General features: G+C 36.0%; 1 protein-coding gene and 2 long non-coding RNA genes across 4 annotated transcripts in view; 2 read left to right on the top strand and 1 right to left on the bottom strand.

Moving 5' to 3' along the window:
- The window catches only part of LOC101741854 (calmodulin-A), a 226,652-nt gene that overhangs the window by 148,287 nt on the left and 60,238 nt on the right, over positions 1-18,127 (top strand). The gene's annotated exons all lie outside the window — the stretch shown is intronic.
- LOC134199297 (uncharacterized) lies at positions 6,839-8,437 on the top strand. The gene is made up of 2 exons (XR_009973731.1): positions 6,839-7,787; positions 8,160-8,437. It is a non-coding gene; the product is annotated as an uncharacterized LOC134199297 (long non-coding RNA).
- LOC134199296 (uncharacterized) lies at positions 8,435-9,684 on the bottom strand. Its single transcript, XR_009973730.1, has 3 exons — positions 9,282-9,684; positions 8,951-9,198; positions 8,435-8,845 (listed from the first exon to the last, which is right to left on the bottom strand). It is a non-coding gene; the product is annotated as an uncharacterized LOC134199296 (long non-coding RNA).

The raw sequence follows: 18,127 nt of genomic DNA on the forward strand, positions 1-18,127 counted from the left end.
TGTCGTTGCCTTTTTGTAAAAAAAAACGCCCTTTCGGAAACGGCTAACTTTAGGCATTAAAATAAAATGCCTATACGAAATCAAATCTCATAAATGTAAAGTCGATCGAAGGGTTTCTCTTGCGGGGAAAAGCTAGCTGTTTCCGTAAAAAAGGCTGACTGGACGCAAAAAAGGTTTCGACGGCTAGACAAGCTGTTTGTGCTGGTGTATAGAAACGAATGTTTCTTCTTGCAGGCTCGGAGCGCTAGCACCAGTAGCTTTAGGAGTGTGAGTCAGGTAATGATAGCTTCATCACGCCTGTCCATCACATTCTCCTTGATTTTTTTGTCTATCGGTTTGTGATAGGCGACGATCTGTGCTGCCTTATGTCTGATGCTGTTCTATAGATAAAGCCGCCAGTTTAACCTGGAACATCCGATAAGGAATTTATGCGTAACACAGATTGTTGTCGAATTATCATATCACAATTCACTTCATTGTTACCCGTAGTTTCTTTTAGCAGTAGTGGCTTCATAATCACCTCTAGAATGGCGAGGTAAGTTCAGGGAAAAAGGAGATTAATAACAGAGAGGAGCACAGCCCAGAAATAGACAGAAGACTTCGTCGAAGAAGAATGTTTTTTTGGTCGAAGTCAGCCACGGACACGCTTGGTGGAATACAGGATGAGGTTTGAACTTTTTTTTTTGAGTAGTAAGGAAATCGTCGGACGCTAATCCCTGGGAAAAGTTGGCTGGCGAGCTGTATTGAAACTGGCTTTTGTTTAGTACCCCAGCATGCGATTCCAGCCGGGACACACACGTGGAACAAAAGTCGAAATGGTATGATACGTTCTTGACAATACACAATTCTGATAAGACCTAAGCTAGTAAAATCTTATATTTGGCAAACTAAAACCGAACCTTGGAGCCCAGAATAAGCATGAGGCTTGTATCGGTGTCTCAATTGCGTCGGTGTATCGACTATGCTAACCTTCAAATCGGATCGTTTGGAACCTCTGAGTCTGCGGAGGGACTTCGGTTCCCTCTGTATTTTGTACCGAATATTCCATGGGGAGTGCTCTGAGGAATTATTCGAAATGATACCGGCATCTCGTTTTTACCACCGCACCGCCCGCCATCGGAGTAGAGTTCATCCATACTACCTGGAGCCACTGCGGTCATCCACAGTGCGCTTCCAGAGATCTTTTTTGCCACGCACCATCCGGCTATGGAATGAGCTCCCCTCCACGGTGTTTCCCGAGCGCTATGACATGTCCTTCTTCAAACGAGGCTTATGGAGAGTATTAAGCGGTAGGCAGCGGCTTGGCTCTTCCCCTGGCATTGCTGAAGTCCATGAGCGACGGTAACCACTCACCATCAGGTGGGCCGTATGCTCGTCTGCCTACAAGGGCAATAAAAAAAATATCTATAATTGCTTATCAGCGAAAATAAGGAGTATAATGGCATCAACTAATATCACTACATAGTATAAAACAAAGTCGCTTTCTCTGTCCCTATGTATGCTTAAATCTTTAAAACTACGCAACGGATTTTGATGAGGTTTTTTTTAATAGATAGAGTGATTGAAGAGCAAGGTTTATATGTATAATAACATCCATTGAATAGTGGAGAAATCAATAATAAATTACAGCTTCCGATGCGAAGCGAGGGCGGGTCGCTAGTGCTCTATAATTCGTACTTAAGGTAGTAGGAGTTGGAAGATTAAGGCTACTATAAGCACGATCATACGCCCATCTGATGGCGTGTGTTCACGTTATCACGGATGCAGGGGCACAGCCAAACCGCTACTGAGAATTTTCTTGAAAATCCTGTACGAAGAAGGACATATGGCGTTCAGGAAATACCGTGGTGGCAGTTAGTAACAGATAATGGTGGTACGTGACATCTCTAAGAATATACGGTTCTTGGTGGTAAGGATGAGCTCCGCTCCGATTACTGGTGTATTTGCAAATGAAAGATGAATTCTTTTGAGGTAACTTATTTATGATTTTCAGTCATTTTTTTTATGAAAACTTCTGGTACATAAAGTGACTATGACCGGCCGGTGACGCTGATATGGTCTCTCAAGACCATCAGCTTAGGTAGGAAAATAGGAAAGGAGAGAGCCGCGAAGTGTTGAGTTTATTTTCACATATTCAGCAGAAAATGCTAAAGGTTTTTTGAAAAGAATCACCCCATAAAAAACTTTAATTTAAATACAAAAACTAACGCTAAATTCACAGCAAAATAATTTTCAAAGATTATATATGTTATTATAACTTTTTATGTGTTTGAAATAGACCGTCGCCAACTCTGAGGGGAAGCGGGCGGTATTTAAATTGTGATATACGGGCTACTTTAAATTGTAAAGTGTTATTTTTTTTTTTATTGCCCTTGTACGAGCAGACGAGCGTACGGCCCACCTGATGGTGAGTGGTTACCGTCTTCCATGGACTTCAGCAATGCCAGGGGCAGAGCCAAGCCGCTGCCTATGAAACATTAAAAAGGAAATCTAATATTAAACTGTTAAATTAATAACGGGCTAGTTTAATTTTTTTCTAAGGGATTTTATGACCTGGTAACTAAGACCTTTAAGGCATGTCTTATTTTAATTTACATTCTTATATTTATGAAAAACTATAATGGAGATAAATGAAATGAAATGAAGATTATTAATTTGAGACATCAATCAACTCGGATGAAATTAAATGAAATAAGATGATATGGGATGAACTATAATCTCAGTAAAATGGTGGTCATTTACTGAGATTATTTCAGTGGACTTTTTGGAGAATCCCGAGAAGTTACGTCCACTTTCACAGATATTAAAAAGTTAATAAACCACCGTTATAACACATTTAAACCTGAAGAAACACTAAATAGAAAAAATCAAACAAATCACACAGCTTCACTCCTCGCGTTCCCGCCGAAAAGTCCGGCTAGTTTCAGCTATGACTGCGATGCGTCCACATTTCTAAGAATTCACTTAGCTGGCACGATAGAAAAATAATTTCAAACAATCATCATATCCTTTTAGTGGTATATTTTGTTTTCTAATACAATTTCTGCCACGTCACAGCAAACCCACAATTCGGGTATACTCTTTCCCATACATACTTCAAATCGTTTGAGCGTGTTCTTGTTGTCTGACTGCTTTCGCTTGTTGTCAATAGATGTCGCTGCTCCGAAACTAGATCGCGGTATAGAGGTGTGCAAAATTTTATTTAAGTAAATTCTACAGTTCAATTCGTGTCGAGTCAACTCCAGGTCATCGTGAATCACAGTACAAACTACTGTGTACACTTTTTGTAAGGAATCGTGCACTGATTGCACGAGTCCTCTGATAAAGTATTTGAAAGGTCACTCGCGAATCTCTATTATTCTCTATAAATTAATATGAAAATGAATTGCTGTTCGTTAGTCTCGCTAAAACTCGAGAACAGTTGGACCGATTTGGTTAATTTTGGTCTTGAAATTCTTGAATTATTTGTGGAAGTCCAGAGAAGGTTTAAAAGGTAGATAAATATGAAAATGCTCGGAATTAAATAAATAATAAAAATAACAATTTTGTTTTTCCTTTGATGTGTCCCCCGTCGGACCGATTGGTTTTGTTTGTTTTATGTTTATTTTATACAAAAGTTTAAGTTTTCTATTTATCGATTGAGTCACTACGAAGTCTGCCGGGTCAGCTAGTATTAAATAAAATTTATTATCTATACATTTGTTTATATTTGAATTTTCGAATTAAGCTTCATCTTCTTATAATGTTACGTTTTCCTTTCGACTTACGAGCGAGCGTTTCAGAGGACGCAATTATATTTTTCTTAAATAGTGAAGGAGGAGTTTACTGGCGGTAGGCCTTCTTGTGAGTCCGCACGGGTAGGTACCACTGCTTATTTCTACCGTGAAGCAGTAATGTGTTTTGGTTTGAAGGACGGGGCAGCTGTTGTAACTATACTGAGACCTTAGAACTTATATCTCAAGGTGGGTGGCGTATTTACGTTGTAGACGTCTATAGGCTCCAGGAACCACTTAACACCAGGTGGGCTGTGAGCTCGTCCACCCATATAAGCAATAAAAAAAAAAGTTGATAAGTTGACATACATAAGCATAAGTTCAAGCTTTTAGGGTCGCCACCAATGGTCCCCAGCCGCCATCTTGGAAAAAGGGTTTTCGCGCTGTTTCTCATAAACCAACAACCCTGCAGAAAATTTTATAGGACATTATTTGTAGAAAATTAATTTTTCTATAAGTTTATTCCTATGACCTTTAATGTAAAATGGAAATTAAAAAGTTATAAATAAAAATAACTGACAATTTATGAATAAGATTTTTTTTGGGGGCTATAACTATATTTCTGGCCATTTTACAATATAATGACATCATAGCAATTTCATAGAGGGTTTTTTAACTCCAGCTACAAATTTGTTAAATTTCGTTAATTTATATATTTGGCCAGGTCTTTAAATATTCGCAAGAATGCGATAAAAATGAACCGTTAAGCTTAGTTTTCATTGTCATATATATTTTTATTCGTTTATTATCGACCCTTTTCCTCACCATAAAACAAAAAAATCATTGGTTTTTACAATACTTTCTAATCAGAGTGTACATTTACGAGAATCCTAAGCAGGGTGGGGCAGCCGTCGTAACTATACTGAGATCTTAGAACTGATATCTCAAGGTGGGTGGCGCATTTACGTCGTAGATGTCTATGGGCTCCATAACCACTTAACACCAGCTGTAAGCTCGTCCACCCATTTAAGCAATAAAAAAAAAGATAGAAAATTCCTAAGTTACCGCTTGGGGCTAAATGAACATCTGCCCGTTATTACTATAATTTGTCCTAGAAGGTTCAGCTGTTTCTTCCCCCTCTAGAACCTCTTTCTTAATAGATGTACTCAAAACTGCCCCATCAGAGCCCAGAGGTGACTTTTAGTGCGACCAGGCTGAATTAGATGCAGATACAGTCATCGTCCGTTCTGAGCTTGCCACATCCCAATCTTATGATTCTGTATCTATCGTAGCAGAGGACATTGACATTGTTCTCGTGCCCACATCGTTAAGAAGGAAGTAGTCCTGTGTATTTTTTTAATACTTTCAAAAGAGCGTACATCTGGTCAATTAAACTGTCCTTCAGGTTTTATAGGTAGTGAAATAATTTCAATCATATCTTTTTAATGGCATGTGTGTATTTACATTTTTTTCTAATACAATTTCGGCCACGTCACAACAATCCCACAATTCGAGTACCTATACTTTCCTTCCCATGCTTCGAATCGCTTGACAATTTTCACGCTTTTCTTTGCGGTCAATAGATGTCGCTGTGTCGAAACTCTAAATCGCGGTATAGAGATATGTTAAATTTTATTTAAGTGAATTCCGTGCCTGTGACTCTGCCTTGAGACATGAGGTTTGAAAGTCGCACAGTGTCTTCACTGTGCTTGTTTTTGTAGAGGAATCGTGCATTTGCATGTACGAAACCTTCATTATCTAACTATTTAAGTAGTGAAAAGTGAATTTAGATTATATAATATACACTTCAATAGGCGGTACGGTACGTACAGACTCACGCCGAGAACACCCGAGACATACTAATACTAATTACTATATGAATGTGATGTTTCTCGCCCTCTTTTTCCTACCTATGCTGATAGCCTTGAAAGGCTATTTCAGCTTCGCCCTAACATAATATGGGTGAGCTCACAGGGCAGGCTCAAAGTAGGGATGGCGATTCGAGATCAATTAATCAAAGAATCGATTTCTCGAGCCAAAAAATTCTATACAAATTTGAGTTAACTTTTACGCTATCGAGAACGTTAAAAAATCGCACTAAGCGCACTGTTATGAGGAAGAAAATGGATAGGAATGGAAGGAAATAGTTGAAGCATACATAATATTATGTATATAAATATAGCGGATAGCGTTTCACTCCTCGATATAGAACTTCAACGTATAACCATTATTGAATGCCGAATACCAATTATCATTTAAAATACGTACAAAAGAACGACACGATAAAAACAAAACAGCGGTAAGATTAAAATCAAATTACTTGTACAATATTTTAATCTTTCCAAACCCCATTTTTAAAATGTAAGTTTAATAACAGGCAGATGTTCATTTGGCCCCAAGAGGTACATAGGAATTATCTATCTGCTTAGGATTCTCGTAAATGTACCTACACTCTGATTAGGAAGTATTATAAAAATCTTTTTTTTTTTGTTTTATGGTGAGGAAATGGGTCGATAATAAATTATTAAAAATATATATAATAGAAACTAAGCCTAACGTTCATTTTTATCGCATTCTTGCGAATATTTAAAGACCTGGTCAAATTTGAAGCGCTGTAAAACTCAGATAAATTAATGAAATTTAACAAATTCGTAGCTGGAATTATTGGTTAAAAAACCCTCTATAAAATGAATTGCTTTGATGTCATTATATTGTAAAATGACCAGAAATATAGATATAGCGTCCAAAAGAAAACTTATTCGTAAATTGTCAGTTATTTTTATTTATAACTTTTTAATTTCCATTTTACAATAAAAAGTTATAGGAATAAACTTGTAGAAAAATGTATTTGTTGTTAAATAATGTCCTACAATTTTTTTAAGTTTAATTTTTTTAAGTCGTCTCTTGCAACGATAAGCCAATAGCAATTCATTGAACGATTGTCGATAAGTTGTTTTCTTGTGCACTTCGAAAAAATGAAACCGAATTTTCATATAGGAATATAAGCCAGATTTTTGTATGAAAACTCTCTGTATCGTCTATTTGTTAACCGTTGTTCAGTATTAAGCTCCCTTTTGAAACCCTTTTTTTGTTTAACAATAACTTATGTATGGCTTACGGCCGTTTTCAATAACCTATCTATCCCTAGTTTCGGTTACTAAAGATAGACAAATCTTTAATTTTGTCCTTACTTACGTTCCAATAACCTATCGACGGGCAGCAGTTCCTATCGGATTTATCTATCCATCGTCGGGAGGACGGATAGCCTGCTAAAGATAGAACGCTCATACAAATCGTGCTTACTTCCGTTTCAATATGAGTTTTAAGTAACTCTCCGGTAGGCGGCGCTATCTCTAGTATGGGCATTCGCTTATCTGTCAAAATCGGCCGGTTACATGTTTATCTTTCGAAAGTAAATCGCTATAATTTAATAATTGTTTCTCTTCATATTGGCATATTGTAGCAGTGATGATAGTGATATGGAATTATTTCAAATGATAATGGATTGTGAGGCAGATAGTGATAGTGAGGCCGATATCATATGGTTAGGAAAATAAAGATCGTCTGAATTACATGGCGAAGATCAATAATTACGAATTTGACTATAGATTTCTGAGCAAAGGTGTTGTGAATGAATTGATTAATTTAATGAGACCATATTTGAGTGTAACGTCAAAAAGGTAAGATAAATTTTAACCATAAAAGTACTCGTTATTACAACTTATATTTGTTTATAGCAATAGCAAAATTATACCTAATTTTTGTTGTGTTACAAAATCACACTCAACAGGAATTCTATAATACTGCTGGATTCCCATGGTGCCCTAAATGACATTCATATACTAATACAATAACCTGGTAGGCTATTTACCTTCATTCTTATTACACACTGATACCTCTACATTTTATATTTGTGTTACAGATTCAAACATAGGAGAGGAATTTAGAAATAGAAAAAGAGTATTTTGAATGTGTAATTTGTGTGCAATGAATCATTGATGTTTCAAAATGTTGTTGCTTGATGGCCTGGGTCTACTCATGATACAACTATAATTAACCATTCCGATTGAAAAGGTATTTCTTATTTATATTACCTTATTTATATTATTATTATTATATATTATTATTATATTTTTATTTATTTATATTATATATTTAGGTGTTTATATGAATTTAATATGACACTATTATAATAAATTATCTACATATCAAGAGAACATTGATAACAAGGTGGACTTGGAAATTGCTATTTGCTTGCCGATAGAGGCTATCCCCACAACCCTATCTTTTAACGTGATTAATTAACCCACATACTCAATCGGAACGATTTAAAATGAATCACATATTAAAACAAGAAATACTATAGAGAGGTAATCTTTTTTTTTAGTTAAGAGCTTGTTATACTGTATTGTAAAATAATTTAAGCGAATAATGTATAATTTTCAGATGCATTGGTGTTTGTAAAAGAAGACTCCCTGTACATCATTGAAAAGTAGATTAAAACTAGAAAATATGCAAGCTGTTATTATAGCTGCCATGCTGCATAATATCGTCAGAAGTATGAATTTAGAAGAATTAGAATCAGAAATTTCAGTCGCAGATACATTACAGGAAAATAATATAATTGTTCGTAACAATTTTTCAAAACTTACATCTGAAATACAACTATGTACTTGTAAATAATTGCTTCCAAAGATAATTTATAAAATAAACTCCAAAGATAATTTGACTATTTTTTATTTTCCAAAATGATAATTACATGGTAGTTAGTACATGCAAGATATTTAATTTAGAATTTGCACATATACTTAAAAAACTATCTAACATAAAATTATTATTGCCTACTTAATTTATGAAATTTAATATTCCTTTTAAGTAATTTTTTATTTTTTAAATTATCTAAATCTAACTTAACTTTTGCTACAACAATCTCCTTTTCTTTATTTTCCAAGTCAAGTCTCTTTTTTGCTATTAGATATTCTGCTAATGCATTGTCCCTATGCTAGCCTTGCATTTCTTTTCTTCCATCTTGTTTCCGCTTGGCTGTAAAAGTGTTAAAAATATTATATGTGACCTACAACAATGTGCATGCTTTATCCAAAATTTCATCTGCAATCCTTACCACCTCCAGCCTGTAACAAAGAGCATAATTATTTCAAATACTACGGCAACCTGAAGAAAAAATCATGTTTATCAATGTGTTATTAGAGACAAACAATTAACTAATTATTACTAACCTTACTAAGGTTGTTTCTTATGTTACCGTAGCATTCTTTAAGTTTTCCCATTTTAGTCGAAGCTGCGATAGAGTTCGTGGGAAACGACGAATCGACGAATTAAAATCATTTACAAGGGTTTGCCAAGCCTGCTCCTTCAATTTATTGTTTGTGGCATTTGTTGCCTTATTATTGAAATGTTTTTTTGCCGCCACAAGTTCTGCTAGAATCATCGTCTCATCTTTTGTCATGGGTGCTGCCTTTCTTGACTGAAAAAGATATATTTTCTAAACTTGAACTCAAAGTTTTCAAAGTAAAATTATTATTATCAATGTAGTTCATAGATACTTACAGAATTCATTTTATTTCACTGTAGCTCTTTAATTATAAACACACTTAGAATTATAAACGAAAGTTTTAAAGCGTTTTGGAGGTAAGTCATCATCTAATATAGTAGGTAAACAATAGAAAAACAAACAAAAGAAACTGATCACTGCTTATTGGCAAACGGACTGTCAAAACGTTTCGTTTCATAATTTCGACTAGGATAAAAATAGCAATACGTCCATTTTAAAAAAATCTACATATGTTTTTATAACTTTTTGTTATAAACAAATGTGTTTATGATAGTCTACAATATGCCGGTTAAATTATAGTTATAATTTAGAATAAAATAAAATAAGTCTTGATCCTGATGTTGTTTCGAATTTGTAGTAGAACGAAACGTATCAAGAGGCTCGGATAAATCGGAGGGAAGAAGCTATCTACTGTTGGTTATAGAGAGATAGCACTTATCCGTGATTGTGGAACGCAAACTAAGGACAGATACGCTCTTGCTGATATTCGGAGATAGCTATCTATCCGAAAACTCAGATACGTTATTGAAAACGGCCGTTAGGGTTTTTAATGAGACATTGCTATTTTAATACAAAAGGCGCAATTTTAAGTTAAAAAGTCTGAACTACGTTTTTATTTGCGGTAGCTAATTTTGAGATACATGGCATGTGTAGGTAATATTTACAATATGTGTAAAAGGATAACAAACTATTCTTTTAAAAATAATTATGTGTTTAGATCGATGATGTCATCTATTGTGTACGCTGTTTCGTCCATATTTTGTTCATCTAATTCAATAATTTAATTTATTTCCCATTATCAGAATTATATTTCAGACAATTACTAAATATACGGACATTTTTATCTTCGTTTTATTGTATTTTTTACGTACGCCTGGCAATAAATTGAAGTGATGTTGCGATTCCGAATTTGTGTTTATTAGTTTTATGCGTCGTCAATAGATGTCGCTGTATCGAGACTCTGAATCGCGCTCTAGAGATATGTTCTTTTTTATTTAAGAAGAATTTTTCACCGAGACTCGTCTGAGACATGAGGTTGAAAGTCGCACAGTATTTATACTGTGCTTGTTTTTGTAAGGGAACTGTACTTTCACGTACAACCTTTCTTAAGATAGTCAACAATAGTTTATTAATCACGCTTAATTAAGATTCAACTGAAAACGACAAAATAAACTTCATCAAATTTAAATTGAAAATAGTGTAAAAAAGCACATATATTTTATTGTAAAAAGAGCGTGGGTTGCTTTTTAATAGACATGTGTAAGTAATGCGAGTGATATTACTCCGGTAATATTACTCTACGATGTAATGCAACATCACACATTACGCGAAGGAAACAAACATCACACTATCACCCAATATGTTTCTTTCTTTGTCGTGTAATGTTGCTTAATACACGAACGGAACCGAGCGAGCGAGACAGACCGATCGACCAAAATAAATGAGCAAGCGACACGGAATTATTCCTAGTGATTTTGAACCGTATGTCCTGGCCGCTAGGTACATTTTTATACCTATGGTACGTCTGAATTTTAATATAGGTATTTGTGTTTATATTTTTCATGCGACCAGCCAGTAGTTCCCCGCAAGTAGTTACTTAATTTTAAATTCGCAACTTTTGTAAAATCGCTAGTCGCTCGTAATTGTTTAGTAATATTTCATATAAATTTTTGTGTTTGAATTACTTAAGCACTTGTATGAAGACAGTTTTATTATTTGTTTTAATGCGTGTTTAATAAGTGAAAGAAAGAACGGCGTCTAAATGAAAGTACAGTCCTCCTTGGATGCACTTTGAGGATATCGCGCCGAAACAATGCATCTACTGCTCTCGTATATTAACATTATTGTCGAGCTCAATTTGCAGTCTAAGTCGCCATATGAAATCCGTTCATCCCACAATAAATTATATTAAGTAAAAAATAAAATTATTATATTATTAAGTAAGTCAATCTCTGTCAAGTAATATAACAGTGTATTACAATACAAAGTTCATACTTTGTATTGTAATACACTACTGTAATGACACACCCGAATCATTACTTAAGTGATGTGTTCACATCACTTAGGTGATGTTTTGCGCAAGTCTACTTTTTAGTTTTTAAGATATTGAAATTTGAAATTGAAATAAAATAATAATTCTTCTACTCGTAGCTGTCAGAAAAATATTTATAACTAATAACACCATGCAGCCCACAGTTTTTTTTACAATAAAAATTTTTTTTTTACACTAATTTCAAATTAAATTTATCAAAATTCATTTTATATTTTTTAGTTGAATTTTATATAAAGCGTGCTTTTTTTAGTTTCTTTAAACTATTATTTATTTATCATTTTTAAGTTGAATTTCAATTTTTTCAAATTTTTTTAAAATATTGAATTGTTATCGGTCCTCGATAAATCTACAAAATTTGAATGAAACATGGCCCTTTAAAGTGGGTCAAAATCGCCTCTAAAGGAGTCAGTTACAAACATACATATAAGTGAAACTAATATAAAGCGTCTAAATAAATATTTACGAAGTCGTTCCGAAATATAATAATATTATGATATTCTAATTCATCATTATGCTGAAATAAGTTATCAGAGATAAACCAATTAGTTTTAAGAATAAATTGGTTTTAATAATAGAAAAGAGCAGTTTAAATTAGATAATAGGTAAATACTCGTAAATGTTTATACAATAATGGATTTATTCATTGATTCGGTTCACAAAACTGAAATAAAAAAATCTGGCTTTTCAGACTTAATTAAACAAAGACGAACGGGGAATCCGAATACTAATAACTTATGTAGTATATGTGTAGATGTCTATGGGCTCCGGTAACCGCGTAACATCAGGTGGCCCGTAAGCTCGTTCACCCATCTAAGCATTAATAAATATAAAAAAAACTAAGATGAAAATCACCTGGATTTACCTGAAAGAATCCCGGTCGCGCGACCTTGTGACCGCAAAACTTACATCCGTGGGCCAACAAACTGGGTTTTTAGGTCAAAGGACGTTCGCATGGAAAGATCGCCCCCCACGCGCCCCGGGATATCGGATAAACTAAACGTATCTGATCATTTCGGTAGCATCTGAACAGCTATCTGGATCTATCTCGGGCGTATGGATCAAGATTGGTTATACGTGAAGCAAAAACTTTGTATCCCTTTTTACGAAAATTGCGCGGACGGAGGAGTATGAAATTTCCCACACTTATAGAGAACTAGCGGTCCGCTCCGGCTCCGCTCGGGTCTTTAACAAAAATGTCAACGATATTTGACATTGTTTTATTTTTTTAAATAAAAGAACACTTATTGCGGCATAACTATAATAGTTAGACATATGCTATCGCGACACTTTTTGCAAATAATAATGTGTTCTACAAAGTCGTAGTACATTATTTTATTCTATTATGAATAGTTTTCGCAGGGCACGCGATGTAAAGAATATTTTAGGTAATTTTTTTACACTTTGGGTTACATTATTAGAGTTTTAGTATAGATCCCTAATATTTTTCAAAAAAGATTATAGCCTATGTCACTCGGAAATAGTGTATGTAGTTTCCAAACAGTGAAAGAATTTTTCAAATCGGTTCTGTAGTTTCGGAGCCTATTCAATACAAACAAACAAACAAATCTTTCCTCTTTATAATATTAAGTATAGATATAGAGAAGGAATGCAGAATGTTACTATTATTTTAAATTATGCCTAAAAAATACATTAAATCAATAAATAAAATATTACACACACTACCACGTATTTAACGCATACACGCATGCATGATATTTATTTATTGTCAAACTTTTGTTCTTGACGTCTGTGGTCAAATAGAGAATAGATTAAATATTGTTTGTCTTTATTAATATTTTTTTAAAGTGTAGCCTTGGCGAAATTTGTGATTATAGAAGTATAAAATACAATCATAATAGTGTACAAACTTACAATTTCAATTAATTATAGTCGAATTTCGACTACTGCGGGACCACTAGTATAGTTGGAATTACGCGAATTAATTTGCCGCGATGGGTTTTAATGTTTTGCGAATGGATACTCTGAATTCATATTGGTGGTGGTACTTATTTTTGTGATAAACATTATTTATTCATACATCAGATAAGCCAAGAAGAGCTCGAGTCACCCAAATATATATATTCGCTAAAACTTGAACCGATTTCAAAAAAGTACGTAGTGTAAATAATATGTATATTTTATTGCCCTTGTAGGCAGACGAGCATACGGCCCACCTGATGGTGAGTGGTTGTAGTCGCCCATGGACTTCAGCAATGCCAGGGGCAGAGACAAGCCGTTGCCTACCGTATTACCGTATATTAAGAATCAGGAATGAAATTTTCGTCACGCTTCGGCGTTTTGGATCTTTTAGGTCACGACGACTTCCATTATTTTTTTTTGCGTTTTCTTTCATAAAACACTAGGATAAGAATCATTGAATTCGAGTATTTAAATCGTTAATCGATATTTTCAATGCGAGGTGCATGCTGTCCCTTTCGCACAGAACTGTTTTCAGTGAGATATGAAGGAGATAGAAATAGATTTTTTAAATTTCTCAGCCACGTTTTCTCTTAGGTCGCCCAGTGTGCTTAGTGCGAGTTTTTTAACGTTCTCGATAGCGTAAAAGTTAACTGAGATTTGTATGCAGTTGGAACAGCGCCCCTAGCGGCAAACGTAGCCAAACGTTCCATCTCTATACAAATTTGAGTTAACTTTTACGCTATCGAGAGCGTTAAAAAACTCGCACTAAGCACACAGAACCAAAGATTAAAGCAGTGCAAACTAATATCGTTTTGTCACTGGACCCCTGAGCGCCGTCAGAAGGCGGTGCCTTAGGCACTTGCCCTATTTCCTACCTTCTCTACTTACACTTAGGGCTGTCACTAACATTCAAATTTTCTTAACGATATTTCTTGAAAATTCCTTGAGTGGATTAATCCACTTTTCCACCCTCAAATATCAATGAAATGTAATATTAATGAATTGATTTTCTATAAATTTAACTAAGGTTAAGTAAGGTTAATAATAATAATAATAACTCAGTACTAATCACGTACGCAAATTAGGATTTCCTGTGTTATGGATACCAGACTGACATACATACTCGTAGTTACATACATTTAAATGTATACATAATTATATAGATTATAAACGAAAATCAAACAAAACTGTTTATCACACGAATTTGTGCCCGATGCAGGAATCGAACCCAAGACCCTTGACGCAACAGTCAGGGTCACTAACTACTGCACCACCGAGTCAGTAGTAGAATCAGAATAGTACTTGTAAAAGCTTTTATATGTATTAAAATTTAGTCACAGCGTTGCATCACACTTAGTTTTGGTGAATTCCCTCGCCGAACCCGTCGCTAGGGCTCGGCGAAAAAACCCATTGACCCATTGACACAGACAGCCCACTGAGTTCTCATCGGATCTTCTCAGTGGGTCGCGTTTCCGATCCGGTGGTAGATTCTGCGAAGCACTCCTCTTACTAGGGCCAGTGTTAGCAACACCTCCGGTTTGAGCCCCGAGAACTCACCTACACGCTAGGGCAACGCTGATATAGCCTCTCAAGGCTATCGGTATAGATAGAAAATAAAAGGTGAATTAGAAAGTTGGGTATTAAAATTAAGTATAACATCTATCGAACACTAAAAGAGCAAACTATAAAAGCGAGACCAGAAAACGGAACTGTTTCACTTTTATAGCTCCTTCAGTGATCATCGTCACGATTTCTTCCAAAAGCTCCTGCCAACCCTATCAACGGCACGTTCTCGAACTTTTAGCATTTCTCTCTGTGTGAGTCCGAAGATCGGACTGTTTATGTGTTAATTAAATTATTCCTTTGTCGTTCTCGTCAGCTTAATTCTATAGTTTGATTTACTTTATTTTAGCCACACCTTTGTGCTGGTAATTTACGCGCTAAATAATTTATGATAATTTTATGGTAGCGAATTGTTTATATTTTTTTAAACACAACACAAATTCCAAACGTATGTAGTATTTAATTCAGTGTTCTTTAGAAAGCTAAGCCACAGAAGATACAGTCAAATAAAAATGAAACCCACAAAATTATAATTTGCGTAATTACTAGTGGTAGGATCTCTTCTGAGTCCGCACGGATAGGTAGCACCACCCTGCCTATTTCTGCCGTGATGCGTTTTGGTCTGAAGGGTGGGGCAGCCGTTGTAACTATACTTGAGACCTTAGATGGGTGGTGCATTTACATTATAGATGTCTATGGGCTCCAGTAACCACTTAACACCAGGTCAGCTGTGAGCTCGTCCACCCATCTAAACAGTAAATAAAAAGTTCAGGGTTCTGTGTGTTAATTTCTCGACATATTTTATTTTCAACGCCAATTTGTAGAAGTCGAACAAAACAGAAATAATTTTTTTTTATAATGACAATGATGAGCTTGTAAGAATTTCTTGACTTTGAAATCCAGGCTAGACATCCCAGAGATTTATATAACAATTTTTTTAACTTAAATAACTGGGAAACATCTAAGATCTTAACTCAAACACACACAAAACTTTTATAAATTTTTCGTCTTCGGCGTCCCTGCATATGGTGAGTAAACAATCTCAGGGACTCGACCAAAATGCAGTCAGCCAGTTTCAAGGTTTAATCTACCATCAAATATTTTTAAACCTGCGTCAACTTTTTCTTTTACAATTTCTATTAACAAACGAATGCAGAAGGCAACGGGAAACCACTGCACTAAATTCCCTAGTAGTTAGCTTCATGGAAAAGTCAAATATAGCCACGGCCCCGAGTACCCGGCGTCCCTTAAATGGGACAGGGGTGCTAAGAATCTCCGGGTGGAAAACTCTTAGAATAGGAACTTGGAACGTGAGAAGTTTAAAACAAGATGGAAAGCTCCCCAATGTTATAAAAGAAATTAAACGGTTGCATGTCGACATACTTGGCATAAGTGATACCAAATGGCCAGACCAAGGCACAAATTTTGTATCGGATGATTACGTCCTGTATTATTCAGGAGGAGACCAACGATTGGAAAGATATGGTGTGGGAATTCTTCTCACAAAGGAAATTTCCAAATCAGTCATAAATTTTGTTCCCCTCTCAAACCGGGCCATGTTGATTAAATTAGAAGCCAAACCATTTAACATCAACATTGTCCAAGTTTATGCGCCTACAGGGGATAAACCAGTGGGCCAGATAGAGGACTTATATAGGGCTATTGATACCTTATTAAAATCTACTAAGAATCACGAGTTAGTTATCGTTATGGGTGACATGAATGCGAAGGTGGGTTCGACCATTACTCCTGGAGTGACTGGTGCTTATGGCCTTGGAAACAGAAACGATAGAGGTGATACGCTTATTGAGTTTTGCCAGGATAATAACCTCATAATTGCGAACACCTTCTTTAAGCTACCACCACGTCGGCTATACACATGGACATCACCAATGCACACAGTAGACCGCGTAGTCAGAAACCAAATTGACTATGTTATGATCAACAGAAGGTATAGAAATTGTATCAAGAAGGCGCAAACCTACCCCGGTGCAGACATTGGGTCAGATCATAACCCAGTGGTGGTAGACGTAGCATGCAAGCTGAAGAAGTTGCAGCCAAAGAGAATGGATGGAAGGCCAAACGTACGGAAGCTTGCTGAGCCCGACACACGAGCGAAGACCCACACCGCTATTAATCAATGGGCCAACGATCGTCGCACTGAAACCACTGCCTCTGACCTCGACACGTGGACTAGTCTAAAGCGAAGTGTAAAAGATATATGTCACCAATACCTCCAACCATCACAACTGGTCAAAAAACAAGATTGGATGACAGATTCAATTTTGCAGCTTATGGAAGACAGGAGGCAATTTAAGGGTACAAATCCAGTAATGTATAAGCAAATCGATGTCACCATTCGAAAAGAGATTGCGAAAGCCAAGAATGATTACTACAGCAATAAGTGCGCGCACTTGGAAGATCTCCTTCGTAAACATGACAGCTTCAATGCGCACAAGCACATCAAGGAAATGGTTGGTCATAGACGGAAATCAATGAATACTCTGACCGATGCAGGTGGTAACCTCATTCTTGACACCGATGGCAAAAAGAGAGTGTGGTGTGACTATGTTGCAGAGATGTTTGCGGACTCATCGAGGAACATTTCACCGATCACTGATCGGACTGGTCCAGCTATGTTGCGATCTGAGGTTTTGCGGGCCTTGAAAGCTGCTAAAACAGGTAAATCACCGGGTCCTGATAATATACCGATCGAAATACTAAAGTTGCTGGAAGAAGATCAACTGGACGTTCTCACACAGTTCTTCAACAACATCTACGAAACAGGCAATCTTCCTAGTGACTGGCTAAAATCCACATTCATCACGATACCCAAGAAGCAAAATGCCAAAAAATGTGGAGAGTATCGTATGATTAGTCTAATGAGCCATGTCCTAAAAGTATTCTTGAACATCATACAGAATAGAATACGGCCAAAATGTGATGAACAACTGGGCGATAGCCAATTTGGATTTCGATCTGGTGTTGGCACCAGAGAAGCTCTTTTCGCTCTCAACGTTCTCGTACAGAAATGCAGAGACATGCAAACTGATGTCTTTTTGTGCTTCATAGACTACGAAAAGGCATTTGACCGAGTTAAACATCACCAACTTTTTAGCCTTTTATGTGACATTGGTCTAGATGGTAAGGACGTCAGAATCATCCGCAACCTGTACGAGAAGCAGGTGGCTACGATAAGAGTCGAAAACGAGGAAACCGACCAAGTTGAGATCTGTCGTGGGGTCCGGCAGGGGTGTGTCTTATCCCCGTTGCTTTTTAACATCTACTCAGAGGCTGTGATGTCAA

The sequence above is a fragment of the Bombyx mori genome, chromosome 8, assembly GCF_030269925.1.
Source record: "Bombyx mori chromosome 8, ASM3026992v2".
Lineage (NCBI taxonomy): Eukaryota > Metazoa > Arthropoda > Insecta > Lepidoptera > Bombycidae > Bombyx > Bombyx mori.